Source organism: Thalassophryne amazonica, chromosome 18 (genome assembly GCF_902500255.1).
Source record: "Thalassophryne amazonica chromosome 18, fThaAma1.1, whole genome shotgun sequence".
Lineage (NCBI taxonomy): Eukaryota > Metazoa > Chordata > Actinopteri > Batrachoidiformes > Batrachoididae > Thalassophryne > Thalassophryne amazonica.
The window spans coordinates 1,355,762-1,381,221 of NC_047120.1; the positions used below are offsets into that span (position 1 = coordinate 1,355,762).

At 43.5% G+C, this 25,460-nt stretch overlaps 1 protein-coding gene and 1 long non-coding RNA gene across 2 annotated transcripts in view; both read left to right on the forward strand.

The window, feature by feature from the left end:
• Nucleotides 1-25,460, forward strand: part of LOC117530232 (putative mediator of RNA polymerase II transcription subunit 26) — a 792,446-nt gene that overhangs the window by 21,263 nt on the left and 745,723 nt on the right. The window lies entirely within an intron of this gene.
• On the forward strand, nucleotides 2,837-14,995 carry LOC117530259. The gene is made up of 3 exons (XR_004566268.1): nucleotides 2,837-2,847; nucleotides 7,949-7,954; nucleotides 14,837-14,995. It is a non-coding gene; the product is annotated as an uncharacterized LOC117530259 (long non-coding RNA).

Sequence of the window (25,460 nt, forward strand, 5' to 3'; positions counted from 1 at the left end):
GCAGATTACATCCCCAGTTGAGGTCAACAGAGTCCCATCCTTACTGTGGACAGCTTGGATGGTTCCCTGTTTTCCCCTCCTGAGGTGCCTCACATTCCGCCAGAAGCACCTTGGTGCAAACCGAAAGTCTTCCATGATTGCTCTGAAGTCCTTCCACAGCAGAGGCTGTCAGCCTTTGGGCCTGTCGGTACCTTGCAACTGCCTCCGGAGCCCTCAGCGATATCATATCCCGGAGGGACTCCTCCTTCACTTGGATGGCTTCCCTGACCACAGGTGTCCACCATGGTGTTCGAGGGTTGCCACCCCCTGAGGCATCTAAGACCTTAAGGCCACAGCTCCCTGCTGCAGCTTCAGCAGTGAAAGCTTTGAACATTGCCCATTCTGGTTCAATGCCCCCAACCTCCACAGGGATGCTAGAAAACCTCTGTCAGACAGTGGGCTCCTCCAGACGTTCGCAGTTCACCCGCACTATCTTTTTGGGCTTACCAGGTCTCTCCAAAGTTCTCCCCCACCCTCTGATCCAACTCACCACCAGATGGTGAACAGTTGACAGCCCTGCCCCTCTCTTCACCTGAATGTCCAGAACATGCGGCCTCAGAACAGATGAGATGATCACAAAATTGATCATTGATCTTCTGCCTAGAGTGCTCTGGTACCATGTACACTCATGAGCATCTTTATGTTCAACATTGTGTTTGTTATGGGCAGTCCATGACAAGCACAGATGTCAATTCACAAACGACCGTTCGGGTTTAGATTGGGGAGGCCGTTCCTCCCAGTCACAGCTCTCCAGGTGTCTCTGTCATTGCCCACATGTGTGTTGAAGTCACCCAGCAGAACAACGTAGTACCCCACTAGAGCCCCATACAGGACTCCATTCAGGGACTCCAAGAAGGCCGAATACTCCGAATACGCACAAACAACATTCAGATTTTCCCCCGGCCACCCAAAGGTGCAGGGAGGCAACCTTTTCATGTACTGTGGTAAACTCCAACGTAGCAGCGCTCAGCAGGGGACTCGTGAGTATCCCCACACCTGCCCGGCACCTCACACCCTGGACAACTCCAGTGAAGTATAAGGCCCAATCCCTATCAAGGAGAGTGGTTCAGGAGCTGAGGCTGTGCGTGGAGGCGAGGCCCACCAGATGTAACTGGTTTTGCTCCACCCCCATCCAATCTCCAGCTCCTTTCTCCACAGGGAGGTGATGTTCCACACCCCCAGAGCGAGCCCTTGCCACCTGGGTCTGGTCCACCTAGGCACTCGACTTTCACTGCCACCCATGGGACAGCGTACCCAACACCAGCGGCTCCTCCTGTGGGTGGTGAGCCCACAGGGTGGACCAAATGTACTATTATACACAAGTACTACATCATGTATTTTTTTGTGTTGATTTTATTTCTCTCAACTCATAAAGAAGTCATCCAAAGCATAATCTTGCTCTTTAAAAAAATAACTGATTAATCCATAAAATCTTTGGAGTTGAATATTCTGATTGCAACTTCCATGTGTGAAAACACCCTTAAACCTTTGTTTGTTTCAAATATTTTTTATGCACACCATCAAAACTTTTCTGTACAACAAAACTTTAGTGTCTTACTTCAAAAATGGTAGCTATCATGTGCCACCACTTGAGGGAGCAAGAAGGAAGGAGAGCCTTGCAAAGGGAGCGGGTGAACCAGGACCGGAATAATCCATTGGAGATGTTTACGTTCGCCGAGGTTCAACAGTGATACCGCTTCCATCTGCCTACAATTCTCTTCATCGCGGACATGACAGCTACAGCCATCAACCATCAAATGAGAAGGAACACTGTCCTGCCAACCCTTATTCAGATTTTGATTGTGCTGAAGTTTTCCGTCTGTGGAACCTTTCAGCAGGTTATCGGTGACACCATCCACGTCTCCAAGTCAAACGTGTGCCGAATTGTAAGGGATGTCACTTCAGCACTTATCCTGCACATTTGGTGATCTGTCCAGCTACCTATTGAGGGACACTGTGATCTCCTCCCGTTTTTGGCAGCTAGGGCCGATGTTCCTTTGAAACACTCAAGAGCTCCCCTATGTTGCTCATATGCCTCCAATAAGGAGAGCTTTCTCTGCTTTGGAGAAGGCAGGATCCTTTTTCCAGGAGTGCTTCTCCTCTGATGTGGTAAACTCAGCTATGGTTGTAGCAGACGACCAACCCAGAAGTAAACATAACTCTCATTCATTGGAGGCGTTTTGTGCCAGCGACACTCGTGAGGCCGCTTATGCCCATGAAAATCATCGACTAACATTAGATGGCTAATCTACAAGTTTAACAGTCTATGTGAAATGAGACAGCTAATGTTGGGCGACTAACCTTTTGGCGCAGTCACACGGGGATAACTGAAGGAAGGGAAGAAAAGTCAGAAATTGTTGAGAAAAGGGGAACAAATGATCCTGTACCTTTCCCATCACAGAAAAGCCTGCGAATCAAGAGTGCAAAAAGGAAGGAAACAAAACTGAAACTAACAAAAGATAAACAGAGCAAACATCGACCTTGACGCTTTAAACAAGATCAAAATGAAACATTCACAATGATGTGATTGACAGCGAGTATGAGACCAAGTGCAGCCAAAGTTGTACTCGTGTCCACAGCACTTGCAGGTGTGGGATTTGGTTGTCTTGACAACAGGTGAGAGATGTTTGTCTTCAGAACATCAACATGTTCACACATGTTGATGCGCAGGCCAGCCACAAACATTTGGAAAGTGTGTAAATACTTAAAGTAGTTAATAAAATGTTCTTACCGCTATTGTTTATGCTGGACGACGGTTAAACGATGTCCCCGAAAGTTAAGGTCAGTCCAGGTTTCGTTTGGGCTTCAGTGTCCTTTGTTGGTGTCGTGTGACCGAGGCTTTAGTCGACTAAGTACGTTTAGTCAACTACAACATTAGACTGCTTTATGAAACCGGGTTCTGCTGTACACTTCATCAGGTCAATAACTTACTGTCATCAGGTCAAACTCACCACTCTGATATTTTATTTTAATGAGTGTTGTTCTAACATTTATTCTTAATTTGTTTCTTTGCAGACATGCAGCCGTTGTTGTTGATTAAAGAAGAAACTCTCCCTGAACACCAGGAATGGAATCTGAGTGTTGACCAGGAGGACATGAAAGAAGAAAAGTTGTGGATAAGTCAGCAGGGAGAGCAGCTTCAGCAGCTGGAGGAGGCAGATCTCACCAAGTTTGGTTTCACTGCCGTCCCTGTGAAGAGTGAAAATGATGAAAAACCAGAGTCATCACAGCTTCATCAAAGCCCAAGTGATGAGAGCACAGAGGCTGAGCCTGTAGCCAGCAGCTCATCTGTACACAGCACACTGACAGCAGAAGCTGATGGAGAGTACGATGGAGGACCACAACCAGCCAGCAACTCAGGTCCAAACAGTCATTTACAACCAGATACCAGTGGCAGGAGTTCAGACAGTTCTGGAACTGAGACTGATGACAGTTATGACTGGAAACAGACCAGAGAACTTCAGTCACGTTTTAACTGTCGAAAAAATATCAGTATTGGTAGTTCAAGCAAATGCAACATTGTTGAGGCAGAATTGATGTATTTTCAAGCATCTGGAGCCATGAACAGTTCAGAGCAATACAAAGGGAGGCAAGCAAGCGTGAAACCATTGAGCTGTTCTGATTGGAGTAAAACACAGAAACAGAAGACAATTCAGACAGGAAAGAAACCATTTGATTGTTCTGAATGTGGGCGAAGATTTGGACAAAAGGGCGACCTGCAAAAACACATAATTCACACAGGACACAAACAATTCGGCTGTTCTGAATGTGGTCGCAGATTTGGAGATAAGAGCAACCTGAAAAGACACATGATAATTCATACCAGACAAAAACAATTTGTCTGTTCTGAATGTGATCAACGATTTAGACAACAGGGTGAGCTTAAAAAACACATAATTCACACAGGACACAAACAGTTTGGCTGTTCTGAATGTGGTCGCAGATTCGGAGAAAAGGGCAACCTGAAAAGACACTTGATCATTCACACAGGACACAAACAATTTAGCTGTTCTGAATGTGGTCGCAGATTTGGAGAAAAGGGCCACCTGAAAAGACACATGATAATTCATACAAGACAAAAACAGTTTGACTGTTCTGAATGTGATCAAAGATTTGGACAAGAGGGTGAGCTGAAAAAACACATAATTCACACAGGACACAAACAATTTGTCTGTTCTGAATGTGATCAAAGATTTGGACAACAGGGTGAGCTGAAAAAACACATAATTCACACAGGACACAAACAGTTTGGCTGTTCTGAATGTGGTCGAAGATTTGGACAAAGGTACGACCTGAACAGACACATGATAATTCACACAGGACACAAACAATTTGACTGTTCTGAATGTGGTCGAAGATTTTGGCAGAGGTGCGACCTGAACAGACACATGATAATTCACACAGGACACAAACAATTTGGCTGTTCCGAATGTGATCAAAGATTTGGACAAAAGGGCCACCTGAAAAGACACATGATAATTCATACAGGACAGAAACAATTTGTGTGTTCTGAATGTGGTCACACATTTGGAGAAAAGAGATACCTGAAAAGACACTTGATAATTCATACAGGACAAAAACGATTTGTGTGTTCTGAATGTGGTCAAAGATTTGGAGAAAGGGGCACCCTGAAAAGACACATGATAATTCACACCGGACAAAAACGATTTGGCTGTTCTGAATGTGGTCGCAAATTTGGAGATAAGAGCACCCTGAAAAGACACATGATAATTCATACAACACAAAAACGATTTGTGTGTTCTGAATGTGGTCAAAGATTTGGACAAAAAGGTGACCTGAAAAAACACACAATTCACACAGGACACAAACATTTTGGCTGTTCTGAATGTGGTCGCAGATTTGGAGATAAGAGCACCCTGAAAAGACACATGATAATTCACACAGGACACAAACCTTTTGGCTGTTCTGAATGTGGTCGCAGATTTGGAGATAAGAGCACCCTGAAAAGACACATGATAATTCACACAGGAGAAAAACAATCTGTCTGTTCTGAATGTGGTCGCAGATTTAGAGAAAAGGGCAACCTGAAAAAACACATGATAATTCACACAGGACAAAAACAATTTGGCTGTTCTGAATGTGGTCAAAGATTTGGACATAAGTGCAGCCTGAACAAACACATGATAATTCATACAGGTCCAAAAGACCAAGGAAACACAGCTAACCAGACTCATCTGCTGCCAAACAACAACATACAAATGGCTGACAGGAATCATAGCTGATGCCATTTATGAACATCTGGACACTGATGGCTACCTGGAAGATGAACAGAAGGTTGCATCAGAAAAAGATAACTAAAGACTAGGGATGGGTATCGAGAACCGGTTCCTTTCTGGTATCGTAACGAAATGATTCGATCCACAGACATCAATAACCTTTTTGCTTATCGATTCCCTTATCGGACCTTCAGAGTGGCCGTTGTTTTTGGGGGCGTTTGACAGGAAAATGATGATTTCTCTACATTGATTACAAACCCTGCAGCGGGTCTGTAATCAACTTTTCTGCAGTGCGGCTTTGCTTTGAACCTTGAACCAATTGAAGCAGTGATTCGCAGATTGAAGCAGTGCTTCGATTGCTGCTTCATTGATTCATTGTTTTATTTCACTTTATCTTAATTTTTCCCCGCTAAAATCTTAAAGACCATATGTCTTGATGGATGTATTTATAACTTAAAAGCGGGACCGACGCTAACGCATTAGTGTGTCTATGGCATTTTCAATTTTAAAGTTAACATTAAGCTGTTCACATCTCAGCTCGTTTGTGTGCATGTTTTTTCTGTATAATTAATGGCTCAGCATTCGTTGTCGTGAAAGAGTCAAGTTGTAATTTTTTTAAAATTTTTATTCATATATTAATAAAAAGCAACAACAACAATAACTAATAATGCTACAATACAATTTTAGAGAAAGAGACAAAAAGAACCTGATGAAACAAAACACAACAGAAAAGATAAAACCACCTAACAATGAAAATAAATAAATATAGAAATAAATGTTTCCTGTGAACACCTAATGACTCTTACACCTCCACTTCATCCCTGTCTTATTTAAGTTTAATGACAATTTGTTTTGGTCAAACCTTATTTTCAGTTTGTTAATTTCTTCAGTGATTTCGAGTGAGTATAAGAGAACTTGTGGAGAGCTGGACATGTCCAAACTTGTCCTCTAACACTCCGAAACGGAGGTGTTCCTTTGTCTCGCTTCATCAGCGAATCGTTCGTGACGCGCGAAGCCTCCGCGCGGCTTTCCATGACAAAATCTCTTGTTAAAAGTGAAATCTGCCTGAAAATGGCTGATGTCCAGCTCTTGTGATAACCCGAGAAAGAGCACACAATGGTCTCGTATCCACAGAGCCAACCGTTTATAAATGGTCCAGTGGCTTGTGCCGCGTCGTCGCAGCTCAGAGCGCGGCGCGCCGAGTGTCCTTAAAGGGGTCCTTAAAGCTGTAGTACCAGACCTTATTCTCTGTGAAGCCCGTAAAATTTTCACCGAAAGCCAGATAAATTTTTCGAATGGTTTCCAGGTGCCAGTGTTTAACAGCTTCTGAAAAAATTCTGATGGAAAAAAGTCCTTTTCATTTGGCCATTTGCAGACAATGAAAATCCGACAATGAAAATCCACAAGGCGTACTCACAGGCGAATGACGTCACCGACAGGCGTGGAAAAACTCACGCATGCACACGAGGGTTAAAGCATGTCTGACGTAAAAACATATGAATGAAATCCATATAGTTTTTAAAAAAAAAATGAAAAGGACCGTTACTTTATGGACACACCACGTACATCCAGACACAACAAGATCTGTCAATGTCTCCACTGGAAAGTATGTAAGGAACTGGAGATGGAAGTCAAAGAACACATCTGGGAGCATGAACCAGCACCAGTCTCATCCAACAGAAAAGTAACTGTCTTCTACGGCAAAGAGATCCCAGCAGGAAGACATATGGAAGGAGGTGCAATCAAACCTGATATTGTCATCTGGAACAAGCAAGAGAAAACAGCCAAAATCATCGATGTGACAGTCCCCAATGCCTACGGCCTGAATAGAGCTGAAAGGGAAAGATCACGAAATACCAAGACCTGAAAAATGACCTACGAACAACATGATCATTGAAAGACATCGATATCATCCCAGTTGTTGTTGGGCAACAGGCCTGATGAAGAAGAACCTGAAGAAATACCTTGAGGTAATCCCCGGTCACCCAAGAGTACATGAGGTGCAGTTGTCTGCAGTTAAAGGAACGATCACCATCTTGAAGAGAGTCCTCGGATGCAGTGCCAGCTGTGGTTGGGTCCAACTACAGACCCCAGTTCTGGGGCTCGTTACATTCTATTAAAAAGAAATACAAGAGTAAAAACAATAAAGTGGCTTTCAGTGTGGCAGAAGATTTGGACTAAAGGTGGTGTGAAGTGTTAAATGGACTGCATTTACAGATTGCTTTTTGGTCTGCAACGGACGCTCAAAGTGCTTTACAATTATGCCTCACATTCACCCATTCACACAAACACTGATGATAGGGTGCTGCAATGCAAGGTGCTCACTACACACCAGGAGCAACTAGGGATTAAGGACCTTGCCCTTAGTGATTTTCTGGTCAGACTGGGATTTGAACCAGGAATCATCTGGTCTCAAGTCCAATGCTTAACCACTAGACCATCACCTCCCGTGTTTAGATGTTCATGGTGTTTAACCTGTCAGCAAGGTGTTGCTGTCTTCGAGTTGTGAGATGGCGTCTGTGTCAGGAGTCCTGCTGCATGCTGGGATACTTTGATTCTGTGTGATGAAATTTGAAATTTTGGGGAAAATATGGATTTTTTTTTTTTTGGTTAAAAACATCTTCACTTCTTGATGGATTTTGATTATCATGTTTTTGTTTCCTTCATCAAAGGAAATGGTTCTTCATGGTTCTTCCTCACAAAATATTAAAGTTTTGAATTGTTTTTGAAAATGTAGATTTTTTTTTTTTTATGTGAAAACAGCGAAATTCACAAACACTTTTTCTCCTTCAGTTTCTGATTTTAATTCTGTTGATTTTGTTAGATTGATCTAAACACTGTTCATAATTCTTCCTTGTGGAAATATGAAATTATAAATTTTGGGGGGAGAAATTTATGCAAAATGTTTCTTCTCTTTAATTTTTGACTCAAGAGTCAGTGAGTTTTTTCACGCCTGTCGGTTGCGTCATTTGCCTGTGGGCAGGCTTTGAGTGAGCACTGCTCCACCCCTCTCGTCGTTTTTCATCCAGCTCTTGTGATAACCAGAGAAATTGCACAAGACGGTCCCGGCTCCACACAGCCATCCGTTTAGAAATGATGTGGTGGTTTCTGCCTCTCGATGGCGGCTCGGAGCGCGCGCCGTGCGCCATTATGGGCCATCTTTAAAGCTGTAGTAGCACTCCTTATTCTCTGTGAAGCCTGTAAAATTTTCACCGAAAGCCAGATAAATTTTTCGAATGGTTTCCAGCTGCCAGTCTCTAATACTTTCTGAAAAAATTCAGATGGAAAAAAAAAGCCCAAATCATTCCGCCATTTCCTGACAATGAAACAACGACGAGAGGGGTGGAGCAGTGCTCACTCAAAGCCTGCCCACAGGCGAATGATGCAACCGACAGGCGTGAAAAAACTCACGCATACGCACGAAGGTTCAAGCTTGGCTGACGTAAAACATATGAATCAAATCCATATATTTTTTTGCATAAAATAAAAAGGACGGATACTTTTCTCACAGACCTCGTAGTTGGGAGAATAAACCCAGATGAGCTCTGTTTATTAACTAGAACCGGTTCATGATGTCCGCTGCTATACCTGTAAGGTCAGAGGTCAAACCATCAGCGGTGACAGCTGAATCGAGCTGAAAGGGGAAAGATCACGAAATTACAAGACTTTAAAAATGGCCTCGAAATAATATGATCATTAAATGAAATAGATATAATACCAGTTCTGGTGGGGACAACAGGGCTTATGAAGAAGAACCTGAAGAAGTACCTCATGGTAAACCCTGGTCACCAAAGTGCCCATGAGGTGCCGTTATCAGCAATTAAGAGAACGGTCACCTTCTTGAAGAGAGCCCTCGGATACAATGGCAGCAATGTTTAGGGTAACTATAGACCCCGAGTCTGGGGCTCGTTCAGTGGTGGGCACAGCTAACCAAAAAGTTAGCTTTGATAACAGATAATCAGCTAACTGGAAAGTTATCTTTTATAGAGCTAAACCGATAAACCACCCAAAAAATTTTCAGAAGCTACAGATAACCGATAACTTCCAGTATTGTCTCCTTTACACTTGCAACTACTAACAAGCTGATTTTGAGTTTTAACACCACAATCACTTCTGGTAGCATGAAAGGTGACCACAAACCCAAACAAGTCAGCACTTCTGTCTTTGAGCATCCTGCCCCCTGCTGGAAGCTCCTGTTTATCACATAGCTTACAGCAGAGACGTGGTTGAGAGGAGCAGTGAAGCTCAACTCTCTATTCAATAACAGCCTCGCTGTAAGGCGGAGGTCCTGGAAAATAAAGCAGTGCTGACTGAAGGTTTGGATTTAAAAATAAAATTAATACCAATAGAATAACTCCATTAATGTCAGTTCTGTCATTTCTACAAAGTTACAATATAATATATATATTTTAATGTTAAATACTGCACTAATTCTGAAGTTTTGTAACAAACAGAAGTCGATGGTGGAGGTGGAACGAGGAGCGTCTTAAAGGGGAACAACATTTTTGCTGAATCAGCGGCGTTTCTGATTCTGTCATGAAGACAATTTGGCAGCAGAAATGCTGGAAGATCAACATGACAGAAGAGACGGACATGAACTGAGGACAACAGGGTGTCCAGATTTACAACACTGACGTTCAGCTGCTCTGATCAGGTTTCTGACAGCTTCAGTCAGCTGGATGTTGGCTCCTCCTCCTCTGCATGGACAGACACGCCCACCATAATGTGTCAGCTGTGTTCTGTGGTCATTCTGTAAAACACTCCTGCATGACATTGATGCGGCTCTATGACATCATATTAAAATGTTATCAATCAATCCTCTGTGGGGGCTGATCACCTTTGACCTTTGCATCGTGTTCGAAAAATCCATTTACCAAAAATAAATTCATGGTGTTTGGGTTCAGCAGTGATCAGTTTCAACGGCAGAAAGAAAGCTGCTGATGGTCTTTTATTGATAAGCGTCCAGACACAAACTCTGAATGTGTCTCTGGATGAGTCTCAGACAGTTGGATCGTGTCCTCACATGGACTGAGAGCACCTGGCATCATGGGTGTGGTCAAGAACAAACATCCAAGACAGAAGTAGAGTCAGCACTTGTATATCCAACTCAAAGTCAGCCTGCCTCTATGACCTCACAAAGAGCAGCATGTCAATCTACAGGGTCAGTGTTTGGAGCCACGAGTCAAAGGGACACTTGGTGACCCCATATTGACCTCTGGGGGTGTTGTACTTATCAGAAATGAGTTTATGTCCAGAACATGGAAATACATATTTAGTTAACTTTTAACATTTAAATTCTAAGATTCACCGTTTCTACAACCCCGTTCCCAATGAAGTTGGGACGTTGTGTAAAATGTAAATAAAAACAGAATACAATGATTTCAAATCCTCTTCAACATATATTCAACTGAATACACCACAAAGACAAGATATTTAATGTTCAAACTGATAAACTTTATTGTTTTTGTGCAAATATTTGCTCATTTGAATGGATTGTCTGCAACATGTTTCTAAAAAGCTGAGACAGTGGTATGTTTACCACTGTGTTACATCACCTTCCTTCTAACAACACTCAATAAGCGTTTGGGAACTGAGGACACTAATTGTGAAGCTTTGTACGTGGAATTCTTTCCCATTCTTTCTTGATGTATGTCTTCAGTTGTTCAACAGTCCAGGGTCTCTGTTGTCGTATTTTGTGCTTCATAATGCGCCACACATTTTCATTGGGCAACAGGTCTGGACAGGAGGCAGGCCAGTCTAGTACCTGCACACTTTTACTACGAAGCCACGCTGTTGTAACACGTGCAGAATGTGTCTTGACATTGTCTTGCTGAAATAAGCAGGGACGTCCCTGAAAAAGACGTTGCTTGGATGGCAGCATGTGTTGCTCCAAAACCTGGATGTACCTTTCAGCATTGATGGTGCCATCACAGATGTGTAAGTTGTCCATGTCATGGGCACTAACACACCCCCATACCATCACAGATGCTGGCTTTTGAACTTTGCGCTGGTAACAATCTGGATGGTCTTTTTACTCTTTTGTCCAGAGGACACGACGTCCATGATTTACAAAACAATTTGAAATCACTTTTCCAATTTGTGTCTGTCCATTTCAAATGAGCCCGGGTCCAGAGAAGGCGGCGACGTTTCTGGATGTTTGATGTATGACTTTTGCTTTGCAGGGTAGAGTTTTAACTTTCACTTGTAGATGTAGCGACGAACTGTGTTAAGGAGTCCTGGACGTAGGCTGTGAAGGCGTTCCGAGCTGTGCTGGGGTGCTGCTCTTTACACTCACAGTTCTTCCATGAGGGCCTGACTCTCCTCCACTCGTTCCTGCATTAGCAGTAACATTCGGTCCATCTGCCCTTCTTGGACCAGCTGAAGTGGAAGCCCTCGGTTCGCCTTCAGTCTACGTCCGCGGCCTCCTGTGCAGCAGCAGTTTCAGCAGCATCCAAGTTGCCTGAATGCTCAAGGATAATAGCCTCCACCTGAAAAGACAAAATCAGAAACAAAGGTAAGTTTTATGGGAAGTGTAAATAAAAAAATGGAATTAATTAATGTAATAAGTAATGTTTGAACTTACACTTCTGACTGGTTTCGGCCGATGATGAACTACCCTACCTATGAATTTCATGGACGCCATTATGAAGCGTTGCCTGTCTGACCAGTTGTTGTCATCATCATGTCCATCCCCTGACTTCCCTTTGTCCTTCCTGATGAGTTTAGTGTTGGTGTCACAGACACTCTTAAACCACCCAATCAGATGTTTAGCTGCAAGTAGAGACAAGTACACAATTTGACAAGTTAAAATAAGTAAAAAGGAGTTATGTTTTTGTTTTTAAAGTCTAAATATCATAGAATATATTTTTGGGGCTTAAATCATGTCATACAAAGTGAAAATACAAAAGGAGCAACTTGTTATATTATTCTCACCACTCTTGTTCATAACTTTGGCCTGGGCCTCGTAAAGTCCCTGTTTGACATCATGTTTATGATAACCAGCCTTCTTTGTGTTCCAAACCTCTTCTGTTCCCTCAAGCCACTAAAACATGACTTTTTCTTCCTCAGACAGCATGAAGTCTTGTCTGGGGCCCTCGGCTTCTTCAGACTGGGAGACCTTGAGGAAATGCAAATATAAAAACCAGTAAAAAAAAAAAAGAAGTCATAATAAATTGCATTACAGATACTCGTCAAAGGTACTCATCAGCAGTGTTGCCACATTTACTTTGAAAAAATAATCTACTTACTGATTACTCCTTGAAAAAGTTACTTTGCTGATTACTCATATTTAGAAGTAACTCAGTCAGTAACTCGACACCCCTCTGCCTCCTCAACATGAAAACTATAAGCTATGTATTTTGCCAGTACTCACTTTATAGTCACCCTTTTTTGACTTCAGTGAACATAAACACTTGTTCTATAAAAATCTTTCTTGGCCTTATATTTAACTTCACAGCACTGTAACTGTCAAACTTGCAATTTCTAATCTTTATTGTTTAAAAATGTAACTATTCTTTAACATTTTTTTAACATTTATATTCTCTCTAAATATTTGATTAAAATTAGTTATTATAAGTAGTATTAATAGTAAAAAAAAAAGTGGACCTTAATTCTCGTGGTGTTGTGGGAGGCAGTGTCCCTACCTTCACCCCCCCCCCCCCCCCCCCCAATCTGGATTCATCCCTGCCTTTGAGCATGAAGAATGGATAACGTTCATTTAGAAAAACTGACCAGGTAAGAAAGTTTTATCAACATTTTTTTATGTTATGTCATCCTCAGAAAGACTTTAGGTGCATTTGACTGGAAAAGGTTAACACGTTGCGGATCAGCCGTTTTTAGTGAGGACACACAGAGCAGCTCAGCGTCAAATAAAGGGGAGGGGAACGTAAAAATAAGCTCAGTGCAGGTGTGCTGCCGTGTCCGGGATCACTGCTCGTCAGGACAAGTTCAGACACTCCACAACAACTCAGAATGTGAAGACAAACAAATCTCGCACCTTCAAGTACTGTGGAAATGAGGAAAAGGCTGGCTGCATGCGACTTTATGGCTGCCGTCGGTCACGTGATTGTGAATGTTTCATTAAAGCGTCGAGGTCAAGGTTAGTTTTGGTTTTGTTTCATTTCATTCCTTGTTGTGGCTCTTGATTTGCAGGTTTTCAGTGATGGGAAAGGTGCAGGATGTTTCGTCCAGCTTTTCTGGACAACTTGAATTTTTATCCTTTGTTCAGCCATTGTGGTGTGACCGGGGCATTACATACCTGTTATAACCAGCTGATTAGAGAGAGAGATGATATTAATGTCCATAACATGTTTAAATAAAACTAAAATGGTGATAAAATAAGATGTTTGAACTGACAGTCAGTGATCATTAGTTACTTTCAACAGCTGCCACACACCCCCTTTCCAGCTGGATTTGTCCCTGAATTGGCATCTGAGCAGGAAGAATTGGTAACTTGTATTTATGGAGAAAGCACAAACAGATTGAAAAGTAGGAAAGTTTTATCAGTGTTCCTTATGTCGTCCTCAGAAAGAGACTTCAGGTGCATTTGGATGGAAAAAAAAATAGTATTAGCATTAGTTATGATGCGCCGTGGGTCTTCAGCTGTTTTTAGTGACGACACACACAGGGCACACAATTTTTAAAGAAAAAGTGGAAAAATGTCTTTGTAAAGCTCAGTGCAGATGTGCTGCCGTCACTGTGCTTTCAGAGACAACTGTTTTTTCAACTCAGAGCTGCTACACAAAACCGCAAATGAAAAGCTCGCAGCTCGCTGAAAGAGGGCGAAGTTGGCAGTTCAGCTGAACTCCAACCTCTCCCTGTCTACAGGAGTTTTGATGCTAAGATCGACCCACAATGCAAAAATAACATGAATGTACAGTGACTTGGAGAAGTAATTTTAATCTGATTACTAATTTGGAAAGATTAACATGTTAGATTACTCGTTACTAAAAAAAGTGGTCAGATTAGAGTCGACCTTTTCACTCTAACTTCGCCTTACTAAGTAACGCGTTACGGGCATCACTGGTCAGGACGGGTATCTGGTGTAAAACTTGTGCCAAATCAACATGCAGATACATATCACATCTGCTGTGGTGAACCTGAGCAAAAAGAAAGCTGATGAACTTATGATGGTTATTTTTCTGATCCAGTCTCCTGTTCTTCATGTCGACTTGTATCTCTCTTTATCTGTGCAGTTGGAACATCAGCAGTTTCCTTCAGGATAAATTAAGTTTTCTGATTCTAACTGGTTATCAGGGTGCTGCGTTTTGAAGCTCAGTGTTGCTACAACAAACTGAAAAAACTTTGATAAATGATTTTATGTTCAGAGGTTTGCGTCACTGATTTAGAATCTTTGAGTGAAACCATGGTGTTGTTCTCACAGTTCAGCAGTTTGGAGTCATGATGTTGATTCATGAGCTTCAGATTGTATGAATTGTGCGCATAGTTACATTTTTGTGTGTTTAAAATGATGAAAAACTGTAATCAATAGGACTGATTGATCGGCTTCATCAGTCCATCACCAAGCTGAACTGTCCTTCATTTATCATCATAAGTCACAGTTTGTCACAAACCTGCTGTGGATCAGTGAACTTCAGGCTTGAAAACAGCATCCAGCACGTTGACTAGTTTCTTCTCTTCTTTAAATCCACTCGTTTCTTCTTGCTGATCTGCGATCTGTTTGTTTCTACCAACTCAAATATCTCGGCTTCATTAGCAGCAGTTAGTAGAGTGGGCGGATCGATCCTAATATCGATACCAACGCTGGTATTGATATGACCGATCCGTCGGTAAAAGATCGATACTCGAGCTTTTTTTCTCTCCCGCATGCACTGACTGCTGCGCACGCAGATTCATCAAAGTCTACTCTGTCTGTAAGAGCAGCGCTGCACTGTGTCACACAACACAGAGCAGCGCACCCCCCCCCCCCCCGGTCTTTTGTTGTTGCGCCATCACGTGGCTCAGCGGTGCCAGCCAACAGCCATGCAGGTAGGCTAAGCCTGGCCCGCCCACTCAGCGCTCTCCTCGAGTCAGCCCTCTAACTCGGGAGATTTTAAGTTGTGTTGAGTGATATTTTTTTAACAAAAATTGTGATTGTGATAATATATTTTGTTGTCATGTTCAATGTTTGGCGAAATTCTATCCTCGGTCTTTTGGATCCTTTGGATCTATGAAGCTTAAATATGAAAAAGTATCTGTATCGGTATCAATATCGGCGATACTGGGCCTGTATCAGTGGTGGGCACAGATAACCAAAAAATTTACTTCGATAACAGATAATCAGATAACTGAAAAGTTATCTTTGATAAAGATAAAATGATAAACCACCCAAAAATGTAACGGAAGTTACAGATAACCGATAAATTCCAGTATTGTCTCTGGTACATTTGCAACTACTAATAAACTGAATTTGAGTTTTAACACCACAATCACTTCTGGTAGCATCAAAAGCTACAACAGACCCAAACAATGAGCTCACACTTCTGTCTTTGAACATCTTGCCCCCTGCTGGAAGCTCTTGTTTACTACATGGCTTCCAGCACAGACGCAAGCTGAGAACAGCCACAAAATGCAGCTCTCTACCCAATCACAATGCTCCGGTCAGGCGGAGGTCTTGGAAAATAAAGCAATGCTGACTTATGTTTTTGATTTATAAATAACATTAATACCGATAGAATAACTCCATTAATGTCAATTCTGTCATTTGTACAAAGTTAAAACATAACATATATCTTTTAATGTTGAATAATGCACTAATTCTGGTGGTTTGTAATAAACACAGACAGATCGCAAAGGATTCTGGGTAAAATGTGCCTCTGCAAAACACTGATTGGTTCAGTCATTCATTATGTAAACCAACACGTTAATGTGATGTGTGTCGTGTGTTGTGTTTACAGATAAATGTGCTTTTGTAAAATATTCCATTTTTTATTTGTAAAAACAGGCATTTTTACAGAGCCCTGGAAGTGTCATCGCAAAATGTTTTGCATGTGGAGAGAATTTTATGATGTTTTATCTTATCATCTTTATAACCTATTTCTCACACAATATTGTCATGTGCTCTCATGAATTTGATGATGTTTTATGATGTTGTGCGCACGTTTTATTATACTGTGCAATGTGCACTCAATATTGTCTTGACACATAAATGTTGGCTAATCGCCCTATTGACATTTCAAATCCGCAAAACCTCAGAGAGGTCACCGCGCTGCGAGATCTCAGTAACAATGAGAACTGCATTGAGACGCTCTGATCACGCTGCACTTTAACTGCACACAGATAACATCGCAACATAAAACTATTTTTATATTGTGCCTAAAACTCTTGTGAATATATTTTTTTAATTATATTGTGTTGTTTTATGTAAACATGCGAGAATCACAGGCCGTCTCTCTGTTATTTTCAATGGGAGCTGCTGTGAGCTACAATCACTTCCTGATCATGTCATTCTGGAGGAAAGTGAAATTTGCTCTTTAACGTCTTGATTATTGTTCTTTACAACACTGTTTGTCCTCTTTATTTGAGACTAATATATATAATATGTCTGAAATTCGGTTTGTGTTTATTAAATTCCACGCAGATTAAACGTAAGACACGGATTATTTGTTATAATTGTTTTAGCAAGTTTTCAGAGTATCATGCAGCAGTCTCTTATTAACATGATGAAAAGCATAAAAAATACATTTTTGTAGTAACATATTCATTTACAACTGTCATCGTGTTGATTCTCTATATTGTTTGACTGCAGCAACTCTCTGGCATGCTAGGGATTATGGGATACGTCAATAGGACGAATGAACACTACTGGCCAGTAGATGGCAGTAGAGACCTTGAAAACTTGCCAAAACAAAATTCCAGATAATCCGTGTCTGCTACATTTAAGATGTGTGGAATTTAATAAACACAGACACAATAACATCTATAAACCCAGAGAATATATTCATGAGAGTTTTAGGCACTAAGTTCAATGCTGTTGTCCGTAGAGCCTGATCAGAGTGGTTTCAAATGGCTTTCTCATATCGTGAATGTACTATTACCCTATCCCAGTGGTGGGCACAGATACCAAAACATTAACTTCGATAACAGATAAGCAATAACTGAAAAGTTATCTTTGATAAAGATAAACCAGTAAACCACCCAAAATGTATCGAAGTTACAGATAACCGATAAATTCCAGTATTGTTTCTAGTATATTTGCAAACTACTATAAACGAATTTGTTTTAACCCATGATTGCGTCTGGAAACATCAAAGTGACAACAGACCCAAACAATGAGCCACCACTTATATGTATTGAACATCCTGCCTGCTGGAAGCTCTTATTACTACACTGCTTACAGTGCAGAAGCAAGCTGAGAACAGTCACCAAGCCCAACTCTAACAACCACAGGCGGAGGTCTTGGAAAATAAACTCATACTGACTTATGGTTTGGTGTATAAATAAAATGAATACCGATAGAATAACTCCATGCCAATTCTGTCATTTGTACAAAGTTAAATATAACATATATCTTTTAATGTTGAATAATGCACTAATTCTGAGGTTTTGTAACAAACAGACAGATCGCAAAGGATTCTGGGTAAAATGTACCTCTGCTAAACACTGATTGGTTCAGTCATTCACTATGTAAACCAACACATTAATGTGACGTGTGTTGTGTGTTGGTGTTTACAGAGGTGCTTTTGTAAAATATTCCATTTTTTATTTGTAAAAACAGGCATTTTTACGGAGCCCTGGAAGTGTCATCACAACATGTTTTGCATGTGGAGAGAATGTGAGAATGTTCAGATGATTTTTTATTCATGTGAGAACTTTTTGGACCGAGTTTCAGGTTAATCGCGCGTCCTGCATCGTGTAGTATACATGGAGTAACAAGATGCGTTTAACATCTCATGACCACCTCCTGATTGCTGATCGGATGGTCGAATGAAAATCAAACCTGTTTGATATTATTCTGGTCGGCTGTCGTGAGGGTTTCCTGCTGCTGAGGGGCAACAAGCGTCCAACCGCTCGCACTGTGCATGTGCAAACACCGCAGAGCTGTCTTGTAATGTTTTTTTTGTTGTTGTTGTTGTTTTGTTGTTAAACTTTGATGTCTCCCATCGAGAGTTTTTGTAAATTAAGTTTGAAAAAACTTAACTTGTGATTAAAAATATACAGTGTCTGCTCATCTTCAGGACGAATACTGCCATGAACTGCCATGAACACTACTGGCCAGTAGATGGCAGTAGATGCCTTGAAATCTTTCCAAAACAAAATTCCAGATAATCCATGTCTACTGCGACATTTAAGATGCGTGGAATTTAACAAACGCAAATACAATAACGTCTATAAACCCAGATAATATATTCACGAGAGTTTTAGACACTAGAGTTTAATGCTGTTGTCCGTGGAGCCTGAACAGAGTGTCTGAAATGCATTTGTCCTGTCGTGAACGTACTAATCCTACCCGTAATGCACTGCTCGGCACAGCATGTCCACACTAAAACCTTAAAAATGGTAAATGGACTGCATTTATATAGCGCTTTTCCATCTGCATCAGATGCTCAAAGCACTTTACAATTATGCCTCACATTCACCCCGATGTCAGGGTGCTGCCATACAAGGCTCTCACTACACACCAGGAGCAATAGGGGATTAAAAGCCTTGCCCAAGGGCCCTGAGTGATTTTCCAGTCAGGCGGGGATTTGAACCCATGATCTTCTGGACTCAAGCCCAACACTTTAACCAGTAGACCATCACCTCCCCTAAATTGCTGGATGCTAGGATGCTGACCAAATTGAGTACAAAATGCAGTGCCTATGTCCAAACATGTAAAGTTTTATATGTTCACCATTTAGAGGATTAACCAAAGTACCCTTCTGTGGTGAAAAATTGTGAATCCAAGCATTCAATAATAAAATACATTGTAAAATACTGAGGGAATGAGTGGAGCCCAACAAACCACTCCTGCCCTCAGCAGCCATCTTGGAAAAAAAAGATAGCTGCCTCCAATAATTGTACATCTTTCCAATCTAAGTGTTGTAGCACAGCCAGAGTGAGTTCATTGATGGGTGATGTGAGTTTGGTGGCCCTACAAGCTATAAATAAAAAGTTATTGAGATTTTATTCAAATTGAATGGTTCAAGGTTCAAAGCAAAGCCGCGCTGCAGAAAAGTTGATTACAAACCTGCTGCAGGGTATGTAATCAATGTAGAGAAATTATAATTTTCCTGACAAACACCCCCCAAAACAACGGCCACTCTGAAGGACCGATAAGGGAATCATTAAGTAAAAAAGTTATTGATGTCGGTGGATGGAATCATTTCTTAACAATACCCAAAAGGAACCAGTTCTCGATACCCATCCCTACTACAGCAGGATGTTAAAATATTATAACATTATGCACTAAATATTTAAGCTACCGATGGCGAGGTGCAGCCTATGTCCAAAGCACTGCAGCCTGGTCCAGTCATTCAGAGACGCTGCTTTGACCACGTTCGCTCTATTATCAGTGGTGATGCACACTTGGCTTTCTTCCTTAAAACCCCATGACTCGAGCGCGTCTTTGAGTCCTTGTGCTATCTCCTCTGCCGTATGTTCAGTAGGGAAGTACGACGTCTGCAAACACCGGCTGTCAAGATTCCAATCATCCGTTATATAGTGAATGGTCAGGATGAGGAAAGGGTCCATGGTTCGGCTCGACCAAAGATCCGCTGTAGTGGCAAAGTACTTCAAACCACAAAGCTCTCTTTCAACCTTTTTGCGAAGCTCGGAATATAATCTTGGCATCCCTGTTTCTGTAAAGTATTTGCGGCTTGGCAACTCGTATCGTGGCTCAATAGCTCCGATCATGGTTTTAAAGCCGCGTCTCTCTACGGTTTGAAAGGGTACCATGTCCTTACACAAGTAAACAGTTATAGCCCTCGTAATGTCGTTCCATCGTGGGCTTTTCCGATTGTAAGGAGTACCTTTTGAAAATGATTGTTCAATGGAGGACTGGTTCAGTCTCTGTTGTTTCTGTCCCATGTTCTTGTGACTGTAGCTTGGGGCTGCCTGCATTCGCTGGCACTCTTGGTATTCAATGGCGTGTTTTGCTTTGAGGTGGTAGAACAGATTAGTTGAATTGCCGGTCTTAGCTAAAACTGTTGCCCCACACATTCTGCAGAGTATTGTTTTCTGCTCTTCGTCGGATGGTTTAAATCCAAACCAATTCCAAATAATGGAAGTTGCACCGGTCTTTTTCACGTGTTCTTGTCGCTCCGTTTCGCCTTCCGCCATGTTGTATGATGCATGCAGCAGCAAGTCGCGGGTAGTTGACGTCATCAACATGAGTTACCGCGATAGAGCATGTAATTAAAATCTCTATCATAGACCATTTTTATATTGTTTATATCGTATATCGTTTATATCGCGCATTACTACTTCTGCACACACCTCTTTGCCTCATTATCTGAAGATATATATATTGCTCATGTTGATCTGCTTCTTCGCCAGATTGATGCGCCCTGTGCCTTCTTTCCTGCCACCGATTCCTGTGTCCATTGTCCTGCCTGCTTTTGAGAATTACCGACCACCAGCCTGTTCACTCCGACCTTGTTTAAGCCTGATGTCTATGGTATTTTTGCTGTGTTTTTTGGACTGTCTCTCTGTGTACCGACCTGTGCTCTTCACCTCACTAAAGTTTGGCTCAAACCCTAACTGCCTACCTGAGTCTTGCATTTGTCTCCAGACAAAACCGCCTGTCAGATCAATCTGGCCAGAAATGGAGGCAGCAGACTCAGATCCCTTCCAGTAGGCAGTTCGGTTCCACAGCAAGCAGCTTGCACAGCAGGAAGAAGTGCTTGCATCACTGAGCTCCGACATCTCCGAACTTACCAAACATCAGGACGATTTTACTCTGTCAGCGCACATATGAGTCAGCTGCTGTCACGGTTCGACTCTCAGGCTTCGTCGGAGACAGGCGCCCATGATCCCGGCCCACCTGCCCTGGGGCTGACCGCTGTCTCTCTGGCACCAGCACCAGCGCCTGTCGCATGCAATCAGCTGTCACGTCCAGAACGCTTCTCCGGCGACACCGGAGACGTCAAACCATTCATCACGCAATGTGAGCTCCACTTCGAATTAATTGCATCCATGTTCCCGACCGACAGAACCAAGATAGCGTACATGATCACTCACCTCTCCGGTCGCACGGCAGCCTGGGCTACCGCTGAGTGGACACGTCAGTCTCCAGCCTGTGTTTCACTTCCAGCATTCACCACCACACTCGAGCAAGTGTTCCAGCATACGGCTCCTGGGCGCGAAGCAGCGCGCACTCATGAGACTGAAGCAGGGCAGCCGCCGGGTCACCGATTATGCTATTGATTTCCGTATTCTTGCTGCAAAAAGTGAATGGAACCCGGCGGCCCTCATCGACGTCTTTTTTCAGGGCTTGTCAGCAGAGATACAGGATCAGCTGGTAGCAGTCGACTTGCCGGATGAGCTCGACGAATTAATCGCGCTGGCGATCCGCACTGACCGTCGCCTTCAGGACCATCCTCGCCGAGGGAGCCACTGTCCTGTTCAGCGGATCGACACACCCCCAAGCCGTCCCTCAGCCTCCACTCCAGCTCAGGCCGACCTCCCACCATTCAGCTCAGAGGAGCCCATGCAGTTGGGACGCATGCGCCTGTCATCTGCAGAACGACAGCGCCGACGAGAGGACGGTCTCTGTTTTTACTGTGGACAGTCTAGAGACATGTAATATCCCATTGTCAAGCCAGGGGCGCCACCATGCGGCCAAAAACAGAATTGCGGGTGAGTCTAAGTTCCATTTCTGTGTCAAGTCAAAATATTATCCCGGCCAAATTAATGTCTGATCATGCCTCAGTTACTGTCTCGGCTTTTGTTGATTCAGGATCAGATACCAATCTAATTTTGCTCTCTCTTGCCAGGTCCCTTCACTTAAAGATGTATAGAATCACACGGCCATTGGTGGTACGTGCAGTGGATGGTCACATTTTAGGACAAATTACTCACCGTACTCAGCAAGTTAAAATGTTATTCTCACATAGACATGAAGAATTAATCAGTTTTCACATTATGGAAAATATGACTCACCCGCTCATACTGGGGCACCCCTGGTTGCAACGTCATGGTCCCAACTTTGATTGGGCAAAATGTGAAATTATATCTTGGAGTCCGTCATGTACTAATGTATGTCTTCTTGCTCCCGAATGCACTCCGCTAGAGGTTAATCCTGACCTTGCAGGAGTCCCAGAATGTTATCACGACCTTGCAGCCATTTTTAGTAAGGCCAGAGCGAAATCGTTACCACCACATTGCGAATATGACTGTGCGATCGAGCTACTGCCGGGATCAACTCCGCCTCGGAGAAAACTTTTTTCCCTTTCAGCCCCAGAACGTCGCGCAGTGAATGAGTACATTCAGGAATCTTTAGCAGCTGGATTAATCCGTTCTTCGTCATCACCTGCAGGGGCGGGTTTCTTTTTCGTCGAAAAGAAGGATAAAAAACTCCGCCCCTGCATCGACTACCGTGGCCTTAATGATATTACCATAAAGAACCGCTATCCACTACCGCTAATCTCCTCTGCATTCGAGTTATTGGAGGGTGCCACGGTCTTTTCCAAGCTCGACTTGCGAAATGCATATCATCTTGTTAGAATAAAACAAGGAGATGAATGGAAAACAGCATTCAATACACCCTCTGGACATTATGAATATCTCATAATGCCGTTTGGACTCACAAATGCACCCGCCATCTTCCAAAACCATGTCAATGATGTACTACGTGAATTCCTGAACAAATTCATCTTCGTCTACTTGGACGATATTCTCATTTTTTCCCCAGATCAGGTAACCCACACCCATCATGTCCGTCAGGTCCTTCAGGTCCTTCAAACACTGCTGCAAAATGGGCTTTTTGTGAAAGCCGAAAAGTGTGAATTTCACAGATCCACTGTTTCCTTTTTAGGTTTCGTAATTTCGGCTGGAGAAACTAAGATGGATCCTGCAAAAATAGCGGCGGTGCGCGAGTGGGCAGTCCTCACGTCTTGCAAGGAGGTGCAGCGATTTATAGGTTTTGCCAATTTCTATCGCAAATTCATTCGGGGTTTTAGCACCATCGCAGCTCCTTTACATGCAGTCACCTCGTCCCTCCGCCCGTTCTCCTGGACACCGGAGTGTGACAAGGCATTCAGAGTCCTAAAAGATCATTTTACCATGGCCCCCGTGCTTCACCTCCCCGACCCCGCATGGCAGTTTGTGGTCGAAGTCGATGCCTCCAATGTAGGTGTGGGTGCAGTCCTGTCCCAGCGGCGTCCATCCAACAACAGGCTGCATCCATGCGCCTTTCTGTCAAAGAAGCTGTCCCCAGCTGAGCGGAACTATGGCATCGGTGACCGCGAACTGTTAATGGTAAAAGTGGCCTTGGATGAGTGGCGGCACTGGCTAGAGGGGGCACAGCTTCTGTTCATAGTTTATACTGACCACAAAAACCTTGAATATTTACGTTCCGCCAAACGACTGAACTCCCGACAGGCCCATTGGGCAATCTTTTTCAGTAGGTTTCAATTCACCTTGTCCTATTGGCCGGGCTCTAAAAACAGGAAACCCGATGCGCTGTCCCGACAGGGGGATCTGGCTGAAGCTGCCACAGAGCCAGAATCAATATTACCCTCATCATGTTTCGTAGCTGCGCTAACCTGGGATATTGAATCCAAAATAAAGTCTGCAGTAGGAGATGCGCCTGTTCCAGCAGGATGTCCACGGGGTAAACTATACGTTCCCCCCGCACTCAGGGGGGAAACCATCCAGTGGTGTCATGAGAGCCGGATGCTCTGTCAGGGGTCAAGAAAACTGCGTTCATAGTTAAACAAAGGTTTTGGTGGCCAGGGTTAATTAGAGATGTCACTGAGTATGTGTCCGCTTGTCAGCAATGTGCCATACAGAAATCTTCCAATCGCCCGCCAGCAGGCACATTGCTGCCATTACCAGTTCCGACTCGACCATGGACGCATATAGAGATAGACTTTATAACCGGGTTTCCTCCCTCTAAGGGTTGTACGGCCGTCCTGACAGTGGTATATCGCCTCTCTAAGATGGTCCACTTCATTCCCTTGAGAAAGCTACCATCTGCTAAGGAAACCGCTGAGATAATGCTGAAACAGATCTTTAGGTTGCACGGGTTACCACAAGAAATTGTGTCGCATCGGGGGCCGCAACTCGTGTCCCATTTTTGGAGGGAGTTTTGCCGGCTCCTTGAGATTTCATCCAGCCTAACCTCGGGCTACTATCCACAGGCCAATGGGCAGGCGGAACGGCTTAACCAAGAATTAGAAAAGGGGCTTCGGTTGCTCGCGTCACGGCACCCCGCATCCTGGTCTGACCAGCTCCCCTGGATTGAGCTTGCCCATAACTATTTGCCCTCAGTATCCACTGGTTATTCCCCTTTTCATGTGGTATTTGGTCACCAGCCCGCCTTGTTCCCCTCAGCCGATCGCGACTCTTCTGTTCCGTCAGCACTAAGTCTTATCCTTCGGTGCCGTAGGGCCTGGGAACGGGCGCGGGCGGTTCTGCTACATTCCGCAGAGTCCTATAAGGCCTCCGTGGATCGGGGATGGTCCCCTGCCCCTTCTTACATCCCGGGTCAGAAGGTATGGCTCTTGACGCGTCACCTTGCCCTTAGGGGTGTGCCCACTAAACTGGCTCCGAGATTTGTCGGCCCATTTTCTATTTCCAAGGTCATGAATCCCGTTTCTGTCCATCTTCCTCTTCCCCGGTCCATGCAGGTACATCCCACGTTTCATGTCAGCAATATCAAACCTGTCCGGTCCAGTGTTTTGTGCCCTCCTGCCGGTCCCCCGCCGCCTGCCCGGTGTGTGGATGGTGGCCCGGTTTTCTCTGTGCGTCGGCTCCTGGCTTCTCGGCGCTGTGGGCGTGGTTTTCAATACCTGGTTGATTGGGAGGATTATCACACTCTGTCACCACCGCTGAAGTCCGTATGCCTTCAACCCAGTAAGCGTCGACCCGTTAGGGAGGAGACCCGTCCCACCGGAAAAGGGTCTGCAGAAACTAGTCCCAGCCGTGGCCATGGTCTTCCAACGGGGTTCTCCGTCACGGGCCAACCAACCGGTCTATTGGCATCCAGCTTGAAGGACCAAGATGTGAGAGTTGAAATCAGTTAACTAAACACAGAGAATGATC